Source organism: Dasypus novemcinctus, chromosome 3 (genome assembly GCF_030445035.2).
Source record: "Dasypus novemcinctus isolate mDasNov1 chromosome 3, mDasNov1.1.hap2, whole genome shotgun sequence".
In the NCBI taxonomy this organism is placed as follows: domain Eukaryota; kingdom Metazoa; phylum Chordata; class Mammalia; order Cingulata; family Dasypodidae; genus Dasypus; species Dasypus novemcinctus.
The window spans coordinates 149,849,798-149,866,976 of NC_080675.1; the positions used below are offsets into that span (position 1 = coordinate 149,849,798).

Here is a 17,179-nt window from a genome sequence, read left to right on the forward strand (position 1 = left end):
CATTAATGGCTATCTCTTTCACTGCCGTCTTCTCTCTTGCATATCCAAGTCTTTGAACACTTGAAGGAAACAAGGAAGAAGAGACCTATCCTTACGGGCCAAACCCAGGTGGGGTGTGTGGGGATTTGCCATGTCCCTTCCTCGAAAGGCAGAACATGTGGCTTCTCACAGAGCCTGGACTTGTTCATCCACAGCTGGGGAGGATAAGCTCCCAGAAGTACTTGTGGAGCCCACGTTTCCACTCAGATGCTCCCTAGTTTCACCCCACAGGTGATGTACTTAGCAGTGCTGGGGGAAGATACAGCCCTGGGCTGACGGTCGTGAGTCCCAGGTCTGGTTATGACTCTAGGATGTCAAACCCAGCAAAACATGGCTGTGATTCTGGGTGTCTCCACCTGTGAAATGGAGGAAGAAGGTCGGGTGATTTCATCTCTAAGAGCCATATGTTCTGAGTGCACGTTATGTTTTTTTGTTCACTACAAATTGAGAGCTTTTCACTATGTTTATCTCCTCTGTATAGGCAAGGCTTCTCCCCACGGCATAGCTCCCCAGTGAAAAATAGAAAGAGAAGAATGGATCTTGAGGATGCTGAGATTTCGGCTCTCCCCTCCAACCTTCCCGCACGGACACCTGAACTGACCACCTGCCTCCAGCATCAGGCTCTTTCCAACACAGTCACTTTATATCTGGCCCCCCAGCATTTGTCTAGCTTCCCACAGTATGACTCTAGAGTGAACACCCAGGCATAGGGGATGGAAGAAAGAAAATGATGGAAGAATCCTCAGGGAGAGTCTGAGAAGGAGGTGGAGGAGAAATGACACAGAAAGAATGGCTGCTCACACTTCTCTATCATGAACCCCAGCTTTCTAGAACAGGCTTATCCAGCCACATGGCAGTAGGGTAGATTTCTGCAAAGTGAATCCTGTTTTCCTATTGCATTTTATTACTGTAGTAGAGATATATTCTAAAGAAAAATAGCCACTACTAATTCAAATTGAAAATATATTGAGAAAAGGAAGAGGATGTGGCTCAAGTGATTGATCTCCCGCCTACCACATGGGAAGTCCTGGGTTTGGTTCCCAGTGCCTCCTGGAGAAGATGAGCCAAACAATGAGCTGGTGCAATGGGCAGGTGTGGTGAGGTGGTGCAACAAGATGACACAACAAGGAGACACAAAGAGGAGGGACGGTGAGAGACACAACAAAGGAGGTAGCTGGGGTGGCTCAGACGATTGAGCACCTCTTTCCCATATAAGGGGTCCTGGATTTGGTTCCTGGTACCTCCTAAAGAGAAGATGAGCAGACACAGAGAGCGTCTATCCATTCTCTGTCCACAGCAAATGGACAGAGAGTAGATGGCGAGTGTGGACAATGGTGGGGATATAGGAAATAAATAAATATAATAAATCTTAAAGAAATTTTTTAATGAGTAGGTGGTTCAAATGTTGTCCAATCCCTAGGTATTGGAGTCCTAGGAGTGAGTTTACAGGGCTTTCATGGAGCCAGCATCCCTTTCCAAATAGCCCTCTTGATGTCACCATATGCATAGCTGCTGGACGTCAGTTTGTCCCACTTCTCCTTCTGAGTAGTAACGCCAAAGACTAATACTAATAGAGCCAGACTGAAATGCCCACACTTGACCATCCGGAGCTGCTATCTGGTGTAGGCCATCTATTTTTTGTTAAGATTTATTTATTTATTTATTTCTCTCCCCTTTCTCCCTCCCCCATTATCTGCTCTCTGTGTCCAATTGCTGTGAGTTTTTCACTGTCCGCTTGTATTCTCAACAGCACCAGGAATCTGTGTCTCTTTTTGTTGTGTCATCTAGCTGCGTCAGCTCTCCATGTATGCAGTATCACTCCTGGGCAGGCTGCACTTTTTTCGTGTGGGGTGGCTCTCCTTGCAGGGCACAATCCTTGTGAGTGGGGCTCCCCTATGTGGGGGACACCCCTGCATGGCATGGCACTCTTTGTAGGCGGAAATGCTGCACATGGGCCAGCTCAGCACACGGATCAGGAGGCCCTGGGTTTGAACCTTAGACCTCCCATATGGTAGGCAGATGCCCTATCGGTTGAGCCACATCCGCTTCCCTGGTATAGGCCATCTTGCAGAAGAGTTTCTTCAACTCGTTTTGGTTTCTTTATTACTAATTAGGGCTCAGCTTTATCTGTTTTATACATTCTGATTCTTTGAGATTAGATGAAAAGGAGCAAGACTGTCATTTCCCAAGTGTTCATCCAGTAGCAGAATTACCCCCAACATTCTGGAAATAATTCTGGATGCCCAGAGCTTTGGAGAAAATAATAAATTTAAGAAGTCAATGGGGGAAACGGACTTTGGCCCAGTGGTTAGGGCGTCCGTCTACCACATGGGAGGTCCGCGGTTCAAGCCCCGGGCCTCCTTGACCCGTGTGGAGCTGGCCCATGCGCAGTGCTGATGTGCGCAAGGAGTGCCGTGCTACACAGGGGTGTCCCCCGCGTAGGGGAGCCCCACGCGCAAGGAGTGCACCCATAAGGAGAGCCGCCCAGCGTGAAGGAGGGAGCAGCCTGCCCAGGAATGGCGCCGCCCACACTTCCCGTGCCGCTGACGACAACAGAAGCGGACAAAGAAACAAGACGCAGCAAAAAGACACAGAAAACAGACAACCGGGGGAGGGGAGGGAAATTAAATAAATAGAAATAAATCTTTACAAAAAAAAAAAAAAAGAAGTCAATGGGAAGTGAATTTGGCTTGACTGACAGAGCGTGGAACGGGGCTGCGTGGCCAGCTCAATGTGGCAGAGGAGAGGCTTGGAGTGAAAGGCTGGACAAGACAGGGCAGGGGCCCCAGGGGTGGGGTGGGGGAGGCACCGCAGGGCACGGATCCCTCCCGAGCCTCGCGTGCGTGGGTCCGTCCTACGTCTATCGGGAGTGCAGAGGTCACGCGGCCCATCCTGGCCCACCTGACGGGGGCGTGGTGCCCGGCAATAGGTGAGAAGGGCCTGGAGGCCCGCGCAGCCGCCCAGGCACCCAGCTCCCCGGCCCAGCGCGGGTCCCAGCATTGTCACGCGACAGGGGTGGGGGTGGGGGTGGAGTGGCCACTCTCTCCCGGGGCTTGAGGGCGGAGTGGAGGGAGAGGAGTCGCGGGGCCTGGCGAGCGCGCGATTGGACGAGGACTGGGGTGGAGCGGGGGACCCAGGTTTACGGGAGGAACGGGCCCCTCCGCGAGCCAAGCCGGCACCTGCGTGTTTCCTCGTTTTGGGTCGGCGCCTGTGGCAGGACACAGAGCCCCAGCGCCAGCCGACACACCGCCTGGCTGGCGGCCTGTTGTCCTCCACCCTCCCTGTGTCAGGCCCTGGGAGTAAAAGCCGAATTTGCGGGTCTAGCTCAGCCGTCCCGCACGAGCACGAGGGTGCCCAGCTGGCTGTGCTCGCATCCCAGCCAGTGGCACTGCCATCCATCCGCTGGCTGGGCCAGAACAGAGCCTCGCTGGCCCCCTCACCTCCCACGCCCCTGCCAACTATTTGCCAGGAGCCTACCATGTGCCAGACAGTGATAGATATGGAAGGGGACAGAACTGACCAGGGCTTATGCTGAAGGAGCTTACTTGGGTGGGGGGAGGGTAGGGGTAAGACAGCAACAGGCAGAGTGTGTCAGAAAGTGAAAAGTGCGGTAGGGAAGGAGAAGGAATAACTGGGGGTGGGTTATAGTGGGAGATAGGGTGGCTGGGAAGGCTTCTGCTCCCAGGCCAGGGCTCTCTGCATGTGATTTACTGTCCCAGAGGATGAAACGTGGGCAGACTCAGTCCCTGGGGCAGGGCCCATCTCCCCATAGCCCCGGACAAGAGTCGAGTATCCTGGGGCTGTGTGAGGTGCTGCACGTCCCTTCCCCCAAGCCCTGCCCAGCTAACAGCACCCAGTGCAGGGAAGGGGGCCCTCACCCAGTGCTGGGCAGAAGGAGGGAGCCAGGCAGGAGGGGAGAGGACCTTGACCTGGAGCTGAACACCCAATCCTGGGTCAAAGTTTGCATGCCTTTGCGTGAGAAGCTCTTTGGCTAGGATTCCCCAGCCATCGATACCAGGGGCAGGGGGCCAGTGGGGAGGGCCAGGGCTCCGGGCTGGAGGGTGGAGAGGCTGAGGGGCTTGGTCTAGCAGAGTCCCCCAGCCCAGAGCTTTCCCCCAGCACTGCTGAGGGCTCTGGGGCAGGGGTTGGGGAAGCCAGCCCCACAACCAGCTGCCACCTCACAGGGTGGAGGCAGGAACCTGCTGAGTCTGGAGATGCTCCAAGCGCTGGGAGAGGCCTAGGCTCCAGGAGCCTGGAGGTTAAAAGGGACCATCAGGGGGAAGCGGATTTGGCCTAATGGTAAGGAGGTTCACCTACCACATGGGAGGTCCAAGGTTCAAACCCAGGGCCTCCTGACCCCTGTGACGAGCTGGCCCACGCACAATGCTGATGCACACAAGGAGTACCGTGCCACACTGGGGTGTCCCCCCTGTAGGGGAGCCCCACTCAAAGATTGTGCCCTATAAGGAGAGCCACTCAGCATGAAAAAGTGCAGCCTGCCCAGGAATGGTGCCCCACACGAGAGCTGACGCAGCAAGATGATGCAACAAAATGAGACACGGATTCCTGGTGCCGCCAACGAGAATACAGGCAGACCCAGAATAATACACAGCGAATGGACACAGAGAGCAGACAACATGGGGGAGGGAAGGTGAGAGAAATAAATAAAAAATAAATCTGTAAAAAAAAATGACGGGACTAACAACGAGAGCGGAAAACTAAAGAGTCATGGACCACGAGGCACCCAAGACGGGCCTTCCTGGTGTGGAGATGGGGGATGCAACCTCAAGGAAAGCATGGTAGTGGGAAGTGGGGGTGAGGCAGTTTGGGAAGAGTGGAGTTTGGGTGGGTGTGGAGAACTGGGACTCGCTCTCAATGTGTGCTCACCCACCCAGCCACCCTCCATTACCTGAGATCTGGGCCCTGAGACGCTCCACGTTTCTCCTGCCTGTGTCCAGAGAACCAAAGAAATCTGGTTTGTTAAGATCCGGGGCTCAGATGGATGGGGCAGCTCCTGGCCCCCTGGCTCTTAGCTGCCATACTTAGAGGGGCGATACTTTCCCAGGACACTCTTGGTTTGAGACTGTGGTCCTAACTTTCACTTTCCAAAGTGTCCGGGCTTGGACGATAAATTACATGGTCAACTGCGAGGTAGGCCTCAGTGGGTTTTACATGCCCAGCATCCCTTCTCTCTGCTTATGGCGATACCACTTCAACTTTCTTTTGGGGACACCCCCCTGCCCTTATCCTCAGCCTTTAGGTTTGGCAGAGCTGATTCCATTACAGGCTGGCACATGACCCAGGCCAGGCCCAGAAACCACTGGAAAAGAGGTAACCACGCTGGTTAGAATATAGATCTGGAGCTGCCAGTGACCGTTTTTTAGGAGAGCCTACTTTAAAATGATGTCCACTCAGAAGAAAGCAGAGCTGGGAGAGGAGAGGAGGGAGGGAGGGAAAGAGTTGGTGACATTGAACTCCTACACCCAGTTATTCCTGATGCCAGTCAAGGTCACCCTTAGAGCTTCATTTATGAGCCAGTGTCACCACCGTGTTCCTCTTCTCCTTTCCCCACTCCTTTTCCTTCTTCTTCACCTCTTCCTCCTCCTCTTTTTCTTCATCCTCCCTTCCCCCTTCCTCTTCTTCTGCTCTCTAGTATGAGCTGGATTTGGGTACTTGCAACTGAAAGAGTTATCACCAAAACACGGGCCTGCGGGGAAGCTTCCCAAGCAGAGCGCTCTGAGCAACTAGAGCTCAGTGGTAAAGCAGACACCAGCAAGCCCTGGGCGGATCAGGCAGAGGCCGAAGAAGTTACTCCTTTCCAGTGTCTTCCCACTGCTCTGCCCCTGTGACAAAAATGCCCCATAAGAACCATTTGGGGAGGCTGCTTCTCTCTCCAGAACGCCCCCCGGTCACGGCAGGGCGTTGCTGGTTGGTGAGTGTCTCTGAATGAACCCAGGAGCGTGACGGAGCCCATCAGACGAGTCTGTGCCCTTCGCTGATGTTCCGCCTGGCACTCTCAGCTGCCTGGGAGCCAAGCTCACCACCATGGCGACTGCAGCTCCCTGGACTAGGGGATGCCCTGGGGAGACAGTGGCGTTGCCAGCTTCCTGGTGCCCCTTTTGCTCTCTGCTTCTCACAGCGCTCAGCCGTCCAGCTCCCAGCTGATGAACAGATGTCAGCCTTTCCCAAAGTTCAGGACAGACAAGGTGAAGTTCAGAAGGAAGCTTATAAGGAAGTTAAGGGGACAACAATTCTGCCGGTTTGGTTTTTTCAGGAGGTGCCGGGGACTGAACCCAGGACCTCGAACACGGGAAGCAGGCGCTCAACCACTAAGCTACATCCACTCCCGCATGAGACTTGGTTTTGTTTGTTTGTTTGTTTTTAGGACATACCAGGGATCAGACCAGGACCTCATACGTGGGAAGCAGGTGCTCAACCACTTGAGCTACATCTGCTCCTGAGGAAAACGATTTTTACAATAGCCTGTGAGGCCTCACAGATCTGGCTCCAGTACCTCTCTTACCTCCTCGCCTGTTGCTGTCCCCGCCTTGGTTCAGTCCTCTCCAGGCACAGATGTCCTCTTGAAGTTCCTAAGACACTCCAGACATGTCCCTGCCTCTGTCAGAGTCAGTCCCTGCAGGAAACAGAGGGCCCCCTCAAACGGAGTCCATTATACTGGGGAGCATAATAAAGGAACAGTTTACAGTGTGAGCAAGGTTTAGGGAAATCAGTGAAAGAAAATGCAGCGCCCCAAGGATAGCAAGAGAAGAGCCAAAAAAAAAATAGAGCAGGACCAGAAGAGGTGGAGCAGAAAATAGAACCCACGGAGGGTAGCTACGGAGAGCCTATCGAGACGAGACGTGGCCTTTGGTAAAGCAACGCAGCCAGCATGCAAAGACCCTGAAGAGAGGGAGCCAGGGGGAAAAGACACCGACAGGTTTCTATTTTTCTATTTTTTCTATTCATGTTCTTTGATTTCCTGGTACCGCCCAATGACTGAACCTAGCTGGAGGCCAGAGAGCAAGGGAACCCACTGACGCAGCCCAAGTTAAGTCAGCCCCCAGGACTAAGGATAGAGAAGGGCAGAGAGTGGATCTGGAGGGGCAAACAGAAGATGTTGGTACGCTGCCTCAGGGCCTTTGCATTTGCTGTTTTATCTACGTGAAAACTCTTCTCTCCCAAAATCCTCAATGTGTGCTTCCTCAACGATTACTTTCTCAAAATACCCTTCCCTGGCCATCTCCACTAAAGCTGTAATCCGGATTTTCATAGCGTCTATCCCTCTCTACTTAATTTTCATTCGTAACACTTAAAGACATCAAACACGCTATATATTTTACTTATTTATGTTATGTATGGTCGGTATCCCCCAACTAGAATGTAAGCTCCAGGAAAGCAGGGGCTTTTGCTTCCTTTGATTAATACTTTATCAATAACACCTGGTACACAAGTGGGTGCTAAATAAATGTCTGTTAAATGAATGAATGGAAATATGTCAATCCCCCAAATAGGAAAATAAAACAGATTTGAAATGACAGAGGTCTGGTGTGAGATTCTGGGTCTTGGTAGGGACGGTGCCAGATTGAGATGGGCAGCTGAGGTGACCCCTGTCCCAGAGCCTTCCCTGAACATCTGCTAGGTGGGCGTTGGTCGTTTTGCTGCCAAGAGACAGGTAACCAGGCACAGTCCTGCATCCAGAAGCTTGTCTCAGTGGAGCAGATGTAGCTCAAGTAGCTGAGTGCCTGCTTCCCATGTACGAGGCCCCAGGTTCAATCTGAGGTACCTCCTAAAACAAACATGAAAAAACCGGTGAGCAGATGTAGCTCAGTGACTGAGCACCTGCTTCCCATGTACAAGGTTCTGGGTTCAATCCCTGGTGCCTCCTAAAAGAAAAAGGAGGAGAAACTTATCTCAGCCTGGCCCAGGTTGGGCATCCTGCCTTGTGCCACCTTCGCCCTCGTCCAGGGCCAGCATCTAGAAGAACCCTCACGGCTGACCACATGGCTGTAACCACCAGAAGTACCCACTCTCTTCCCATTTCTGGCCTCCTGGCTCCTTCCAACAGGCCATGGTCCCCTCACCTTGGTCTTGGCCACACCCTGCCTCTCCCTATGCTCCCCCACTCTGGATGGTGAATTCTGAGCATGTTTTCTCCCACTACAGCCTCCCAATTTTGCCCTCTCTCCTGCAACATGCCCGCTGACCTGCTCTGAGCAAAATGAACATCTCTGGGCCATAATTTCATCAAGTGTAAAATGAGGCTAAGAACACTACGCACCTCATAGGGTTGGTAAAATGCTAAAACAAATGGGCCATGGTAAGCACGCCGCACTGCCGCACTGACGGTGGAGCATAGTAGGGGGCACTCGATACATTTTAACTATAAAGATTATTATTTGCAATTTCCATAAAACCAAGGCAAGAAGTGCCCAAAACAGAGTTTTCGCAAACTCTGACTTGTGCACACTAATTTATTCCACACACCTTTCTCTCAGTGCTCCTGCCTGTCAGTCCCTGCTCTAGAAGACACTAGGGCCGTGTAGAAAAATAGAGATTGCCTCAACCTTCGAGGAGCTCACAGGGAAACAGAGGGATGGGTGCTGTCAGGGAGAGCAGCATGGGGGCTGTGGGCACTCAGAGGAGGGGCCCAGGCCTAGCCAGGGTGCTGACAGCAGATCTGGGTATAAAACGGTGAGATGTTGAGCAGGAGGCAGCCAGGGAATACAGGGTGGAGGGTGGGTTCCGAGCCAAGGAGTCAGCAGATGGAGAAAGACAGTGGCAGTGGGGTGGGGGCAGGTGTCGGGCCGTTGCATCTAGCAGAGCCTGAGAGGTGAGCAGGAGCTGCGGCTGAAGCCTAAGGGTGCTAAGCATCGGAGTTTTTTGATCCTGAAATCTATGGGGGAACATTGATGGCTTTTGAAAAGGGAAGTAGTCAACACACCGTGCAGAATGGCTAAAATGAAAAAGCCTGAAAGTGCCCGGGGTTGATGAGGCTGAGAAGCAGCTGGAACCCTCAGACACAGCTGGTGGGAGTACAAACTGCTTCAACTACTCTGGACAATTGTTTGGGAGACTCTAGAGAAGCTCAACATAAGGCCTATCCCATGACCTAGCAATGCCACCTCCAGCTCTAGCCACGGCAGAAATGCATACAGAAGCACCAGCTGTTCCAAGTTTGTGAGGACTGGAAAACACAGACGCCATGTGCATGAAATTATTAACAGAAACTTATTCCTAAAAACACAACTCTGTTTGCAGTCATGTTTTCTGACCAGCGTATCATGGATGTGGTGGGATACTTTGGCTCCACAAAGAAAACATAAGAGAATTCTTACCCCAAACTGCAGAGTTTAAGGGAGTTATACCAGTAACTGTCTCTGAACTAAGACAAAAAATACATCAGACTTACAGGGCACGGTACTTTCAGGATATCATTTTGCCTACACCATCTTTTTTTAAAGAGAACTTTCTACTTCTATGTCTTATTTTCTTTAGTCAAGTTACGATAGTAAGCATGTTGCAGGAAAATGAGAAGGTTTTGTTGGGAGATGAGGCTGCAGATGACAAACAGCATGAATCGGTTCCTTTTTATTTTCCAAGGAATTATCTGCATACTGTCAAATCTCAAAACGAGGATGCACTTTTCAAAACTTTGCCAGAATTGGAAAATCTTCCTGCTCTTGGAATTGTAATGGGCATGGGTGATTTGCAAGTCATATAGCTACTACAGGTATATTTTCCCATCTGGTAGAGTTTAGTCCATCCATGGTCTGAGAATTGGTAAAGCAGGAAGCCCTGCTGAGCAATGAGGATATCGTTCTCATTAACACAGCAATTGAACAAACCAGCTGCGATATGATCCTGAGCTAGGAGGCGCTGTTCACTTAATGGGACTTCTGATCCAAGGACCTGCTGGCCACAACGAAGAAAACTGAAAAAAGGAAATTTCTAAATTTCTCCTCCAACCGTCGTATGCAAGTCCCCATAGCACCACTTTTGGCCAATACTTCCCAACACAACTGCGAAAAGGATCCTTATCAAACAGCACAGCTGCTTGCCTTAATTTTGGAGTTACTCGTGTTTTGAGGGGAACATCACACGTAAAACATACAACTTACATTATGAACAAGGACTTCCAAGAAGCGCCTTGGACTGAATGAATTCAAAGCACACTTTCTTGCCTTGTGTGCTCTTTGCTTTATGAGGCAGGTTATTGGCCTTAAAGATGAATCTTATCATCATTACACCACGTGGGAAGAATTTTTGAGCCACTTACTAAATGTTCTTCTGGATAACAGAACTTGGCACAGTCTGTTGAATTCAGCTGGTATTGAGCTGTTTGAATTCATAAGAGTAAACGATATCAAGTCTTTTACTGCACGTATAGTTGAAAACTTTTGCAAGGCACTTGAATCAATTGAATACTTTCAGACATTCAAAGGATCGAAGACTAATCATGAGCGAGAGAAAGACAAAATCAGAAACTGAACAGTATACCCTCTTTGTTGCCTAGTAACAGATTTCACAGAGAAGCAAAGGTCTTGACAGAGGGTGAAAAAAATTTAACAGACATTTCAGAACTTCGAAATTCAGCTTTGTAGATACCTGGAAGCAGCACACCCTGCATTACAGGACATGTTGTGTTTTCTATGTGAGGAATTTTCAGTGTATGTCGGGATGAAAATAAGCAAGCTGAATTCAAAAGGACAGTTCTGTTAAAATAACCGTAAAAGCCTCACTTTTAGAATCAGTACCATAGTGATGCCAAGAATCAGCACCATAGTGTCCAAAAGGATTTTATTTTAAGAAACATGGTAGTGGGTAGAACGGAACGCTTTCAAGAGCCCACCAGTACAATTTTGTGGACGATACTTTGAAGTCACTTTCTGCTTTGTTAGTACAATTGGCTCTCTCTTCAGAGCACTAGACAAATCTTAAAGTGTACTTTATATTAAAACTAACATAGGAAGAACAGTGCTGTATTAAGCTGCATTTCACATTGAGAGGCTATTTTGGACCATACAAAGCAGTATACAAAGCTTTTCCACAAACTTACAAGGATTAAATATGCAAGCTGCTTTTTCAAAGCACAAAAGCAATTCCATGTATGCAAATGGGTTTAAAATAATAAATTCAGACAATTCGTTGAGGTTGCATTTTTAGAGCAGCCAGTTAACTGTAAATATTTTCGTGTTAGTTTGCTTGCTCATCTATGATCTGAGACCATGCTGAAGTGAGAAAAATGTCCCCAACCTACAATTTAATGCACCGTGGGGGGAGGGGACAGCTGAAGATAGTAATTCCAGCGACTATCTTTAGATCACCCTTGTAGTGTGTGAATCGGTTCCTTTTTACTAGAATAGCTTAAAGTGAAGCAGTTTCTTCTGAATTGGAGAATTTATAATTAATTTCAATTTTGGCTATTGCATGGAGAAGATGGGCTGTCTTGTAGATATGAAGTAGAGTTTTTCCATAAAACCTGTTTTTTTATTTAAAAATACCACTAGAATTGTTTTACCCCATTTGTGCATCTGTGTATATTAATGATGAACTGTAAAATTGAGAAATTAAAACATGACCCTGTTGGGGGAGTGCAGAGACTATTCCCAGCAGCAATGTTCATAAGAGCCCAAAAAGGAGAACAATTCAAATATCTAGGTGCAGGTGAATGGATGAACAAATTGTTTTCTGTTCCTATAACAAAACCCTGAAGGGCAATGAGAATGAACTATAACTATCCCAATTCTATAAAGAACAAAAACAGACAAAACTAATCTCTGCTGTTAGAAGCGGGGATCCTGGTTACCCCTGCGGAGAGAGCACCAGAGGCTTCTAGGGTGCTGGGAATGTTGCTCCTTGATCTGGGGGCTAGTTTCGTGGGTTTGTTAAGTCTGTTAAAAATGCACTGGGGGAAGCAGATGTGGTTCAAGTGCCTGGGCTCCCGTCGACCATATTGAGGTCCCAGGTTTGGTTCCCAGGGCCTCCTGGTAAAGGCAAGCTGGCCTGTGCAGCACGCTGGCGCAACAAGATGACACAACAACAAAGAAGAGACATAGAGGAAAGACAACGAGAGACAACAAACCAGGAGCTGAGGTGGCTCAAGCAATTGAGTGCCTCTCTCCCACATCAGAAGGACTCAGGGTCGGTTCCCAATGAGAAGACACTGGTTCCCTAGAGAGAATATGAGAAGACAAGCAGGCACAGAAGAACACGCAGCGAATGGACACAGAGAGCAGGCAGCAAGCACGAGTGGCAAGGGGGTAGGGAATAAATAAGTTTTTAAAAAAAGATTTAATAAAAAAATGCATTGGAAAAGGATGTGGCTCAAGTGATTGAGCTTCCGCTTACCACATGGGAGGTCCCAGGTTCGGTTCTCAGTGCCTCCTAAAAAGAAGACAAGGAGATACAGAGAGCACACAACAAACAAACACAAAGAGCAGACAGTGAATGCAAAAACAATGAGGGGAGGAATAGATAAATTTTAAAAATCTTTTTTAAAATATGCAATGAGTTGTATTACCTAGATGAATCTTTCTGTGCATATCTTACAACTTAATGAAGCTTTTTAAGGGAAGCAGATGTGGCTTAACTGATAGAACAGCTGCCTACCATATAGGTGGTCCATGGTTCAAACGCAGGGCTCCTGGCCCATGTGGTGAGCTGGCCCATGTGTGGCGCTGCCGTGTGTAAGGAGTGCCCTGCCATGCAGTGGTGTCCCCCACATAGGGGAGTCCCACATGCAAGGAGTGTGCCCCTCATTGAGCCACCCCACATGATAAAAGCACAGCCCACGGGGAGTGGCACCGCACACACACAGAGCTGACGCAGCAAGACGATGCAACAAAAAGACACACAGATTCCTGATTCCACTGAGAATGCAAGTAGACACAGAAGAACACACAGTGAATGGACACAGAGAACAGCAATGGGCGGGGGGAGGGGAGAGAAATGAAAAACACAAAATAAAACTTTAAAAAATAAAATAAAATAAAGTTTTTGAAACATTAGAAATGAAAAGAGAAATGTCATTTTTCTATAAAACCTAGCCTAACCTCAAACTTTACCTTTTTTTCATTGAGTGACCTGGAGGTCCAGGCAGGAAACAGCTTTCCTTCAAGCTATTCTTTAAAGTTTAAACACACTCTTGCTCTGTCAAATTCCGGGTGCCTGCTGCTTGATATCTTAGTGAAAATCTCCCGTAACTTTCCTATTTTCAGGAACTAAAAAGCTTAGTCCGTCCAGTTCTTTGGACTCACCCAGGAGAGCTAACGACCACTGCAAGGAAGAGAAAGTCTACAACGGCAAGCAAGATAGTCCCATCCATCTGCCCCATCGGATCTAAGCCCCCTCTCGATTAGAGGTTGAGTGGGCGTCACCATCCCAGACTCCTCAGACTCGGGAATGAATGATGGACTAGAGAAGACTTACTGATATTCTACTGTAGACTTATTGTGATTCTAGCAATGGAAGAAATTTTATCATTGATGTGGAGGGAGAGGTAAAAATAGCTGTAATATGGGGGCATTTTGGGGGCATTGGAATTGTCCTGAATGACATTGCAATGACAGATACAGGCCATTATATATCTTGTCATAACTTACAAAATTGTGCAGGAGAGAATTTAAACTATATTGTAAACTACAATCCACACTTAGTGGCAATCCTCCAATATGTGTTCGTCAATTGTAACAAATGTGCCACACTAAGGAAGGATGTTGTTAATGTGGGAAAATGTGGGAAGGGTAGGGAGTGGGGCATATGGAAATCCCTTACATTTTTTATGTAGCATTTATGTAATTTAAGTATCTTCTCTAAAAGAACTTTTTAAAGTATATTAAAAAGAAAAAAAAGCCTAGTCCAATCTAAATCAAAATTTGCTTCTCGCATCCTATTCATGACCCGTCCCTGTCCTCCTGGCCTACCTGAGCTGCCAGAGGGAAGGCGAGCGGCTCTGCTTCTGCTCCTTTCTTCCCTGCCTCTCCCTCCTGCTGGTCTTCCCTCCGGGGCAGGGGTAGGGGTGGAACTGTAGGAGCCGCGCCAACCTCCTTTCACTGGGCTGGTACTGTCATCTCTTTCGGCTATGAATGCCCCTGTGCGTAGTAAAGGTCCCACTGCCGGATTTTGATGGGGGAACTGTGAGGACCAACAGTGTCCTCCACATTACACAGTTCCTAATGTAGCTGATGGGCTCTCTGGCTGACCTCTCCCTCCAGGGTACACCCCGTACCTCTCTCTGCTGCGGTGCCCCTGCCCAGCAGGCAGCTCTCTGCAGCTTAAGTCCATTTCCCTTCAGCAGTGTCCAGCTGGCCCTCGAAAACTCACATGCTGACTCAAGCCATGCAGACTGCGCTCTGTGCCCCGCCATCAGTAGCTCGAGTCAGTCTCTACGTTCACATGTTTCCCCAAAATCCAGGGATATGTGTCAAGCAGGTACACAGTGTAGTGGTCTCGAGCCTTCTGAGTTCAAGTCCCAGCTCTGACACACTGCTAGTGACCTAGAACCAATCACACAACTTCTTTTTTTTTTTAAGCTCTATTTCATTCATTTCTCCACCCCCATCCCCATTGTTTTCAGTCACCGTCTGCTCTCTGGGTCCATTTACTGTGTACTTTCTGTGTTTGCTCTTCTTCTCTTCAGGAGGCACTAGAACAGAACCTGGCACCTCCCATGTGGAAGACAGGTGCTCAATCACCCGAGCCACTTCAGCTCCCTGGTTTGTTGAGTCTCTCATTATGTTGAGTCTTTGTGTCTCTTTTGTTGCATCATCTTGTTGCATCTGCCCACCACACCGCTCGCCTTCTCCAGGAGGCACCAGAAACCAAACCCAGGACCTCCCATGTGGTAGGCGGAAGCCCAACTGCTCAGCCACATTTCCTTCCTGACACACAACTTCTTACCTTTTTCTTTCCTATCTGGTTGTGTCATTGTCTTTCTTGGTGCATCACTTTGCTGTGTGAAGCTCTGCACAGGTCTGGGTGCCTGTTTTTTTCTTCTTTTTTTACCAGGAGGTCCCAGGGATTGAATCCGAGTCCTCCATATGGTAAACAGGAGCTCAATGCTTGAGCCACAGTCACTTCCCAGACAACTTCTTCATTCCTCTATTATCCCATTTTAATGAGAATAGTAAGACCCATCCCAAAGGAATATTGAGAATTTTTTTTTAATTTCTCTTCCCTTCCCACCCCCTCCCAGCTGTCTGCTCTCTGTGTCCATTTGCTGTGTGTTCTTCTGTGACCGCTTCTATCCTTATCAGCAGCACTGGGAATCTGTGTTTCTGTTAGTTGCGTCATCTTGCTGTGTCAACTCTCCATGTGTCCGGCACTATTCTTGGGCAGGCTGCACTTTCTTTCACACTGGGTGGCTCTCCTTACAGGGCGCACTCCTTGTGCATGGGGCTCCCCTATGCGGGGGACACCCCTGCGTGGCAGGGCACTCCTTGTGCGCATCCGCACTGTGCATGGGCCAGCTCCACACGGTCAAGGAGGCCTGGGATTTGAACCATGGACCTCCCATGTGGTAGGCGGGCACCCTATCCATTGGGTCAAGTCTGCTTCCCAGGAATTTTTTAAAATTCGGGAAGCGGATGTGGCTCAATAGATAGAGCGTCCACCATAAAGGAGACCAGGGTTCAAACCCAGAGCTCCCTGGCCTGTGTGGTGAGCTGTCCCACGTGCAACGTGGCCACACACAAGGAGTGCCATGCCACGTAGGGGTGTCCCCCACGTAGGGGAGCCCCACTCGCAAGGAGTGTACCCCACAAAGAAAGCTACCCCACGCAAAAAGCACAGCCTGCCCAGGAGTGGTGCTGCACACACAGAGAGCTGATGCAGCAAGATGATGCAACAAAAAGATACAGATTCCCGGTGCCACTGACAAGAATGCAAGCGGACACAGAAGAACACACAGCAAGTGGACACAGAGAGCAGACATCGGGGGGCAGGGAGGAAGGGGAGAGAAATAAATAAAAATAAATCTTTAAAAAGAAATTAATATGGGTCTATGAACCAAATATATTGTGTAGCATATTGTATGATTTTTAAAAATTATACGTTTCCAGCATATTTAACTGAAATAATTTCTTGTTTAATTAATGAGTGAATATATTAATTAATATGGGTAAAGGTCTTAAAACAATGCCTCGCCTGTAAGTAGAAGCACTATACGTGTGTAATAAATACGTAAATACCACAACCTCCCGCCATGCTGCACCATCTCTCACAGCTGGACTTACGGTGGATGCCATTCTCACTTTCTTGTAAGTCACCCATCTCCAAGATCTCATCTCTGCATTTTGGCTCACTTGGCTTTGCGGGTGGAGGGGGCACTTCCTTCCCCCAAGGGGAGGGAGGAGCAGCCGGGGACTCCTTACCAAGAAGCAGGTCTCTGCCTCAAAGACTCCTTCCATTTCCCTTCATCAAAAGTTTTTATCTTGAAATTTTTCAGAACTTGGAGAAGTTAAAAGAACATACATGGAGTGCCCATCTCCCTTCACCTAGGTCCACAGATAACTGATGTTTGCCATAAGTGATTCATCTCGTTCTCTCCTCTCTTCAGACATACATAGATGTACGCTTTTTTAGCAGGACTCCTTGAAAGTAAATTGCAGGCATCATGACACCTCACCCTTAAATACTACGGAATGAATTGCCGAAGAAAAAGGATGTTCTCACGCATCATCATGATACTATATTCAGGGCGGCGGACTTGGCCCAGTGGTTATAGCGTCCGTCTACCACATGGGAGGTCCACGGTTCAAACCCTGGGCCTCCTTGACCTGTGTGGAGCTGGCCCATGTGCAGTGCTGATGCGCGCAAGGAGTGCCCTGCCATGGAGGGGAGCCCCACGCGCAAGGAGTGCACTCCGTAAGGAGAGCCGCCCAGCGCGAAAGAAAGTGCAGCCTGCCCAGGAATGGTGCTGCCCACACAGAGAGCTGACACAACAAGATGACGCAATGAAAAGAAACACAGATTCCCGTGCTGCTGACAACAACAGAAGTGGACAAAGATGACGTAGCAAATAGACACAGAGAACAGACAACAGGGGGGGGAGAAGGGGGCAGGGGGGAGGGAGAGAAATAAATAAATAAATCTTTTTTAAAAAATGATACTATGTTCACTTCTAAGAAAATTCACATTAATT

General features: G+C 48.9%; 1 pseudogene; it reads left to right on the plus strand.

Moving 5' to 3' along the window:
• The first annotated feature begins 8,353 nt into the window (after window positions 1-8,353).
• LOC131276855 (serine/threonine-protein phosphatase 4 regulatory subunit 3B pseudogene) lies at window positions 8,354-10,640 on the plus strand (annotated as a pseudogene).
• The last annotated feature ends 6,539 nt before the right edge of the window (window positions 10,641-17,179 follow it).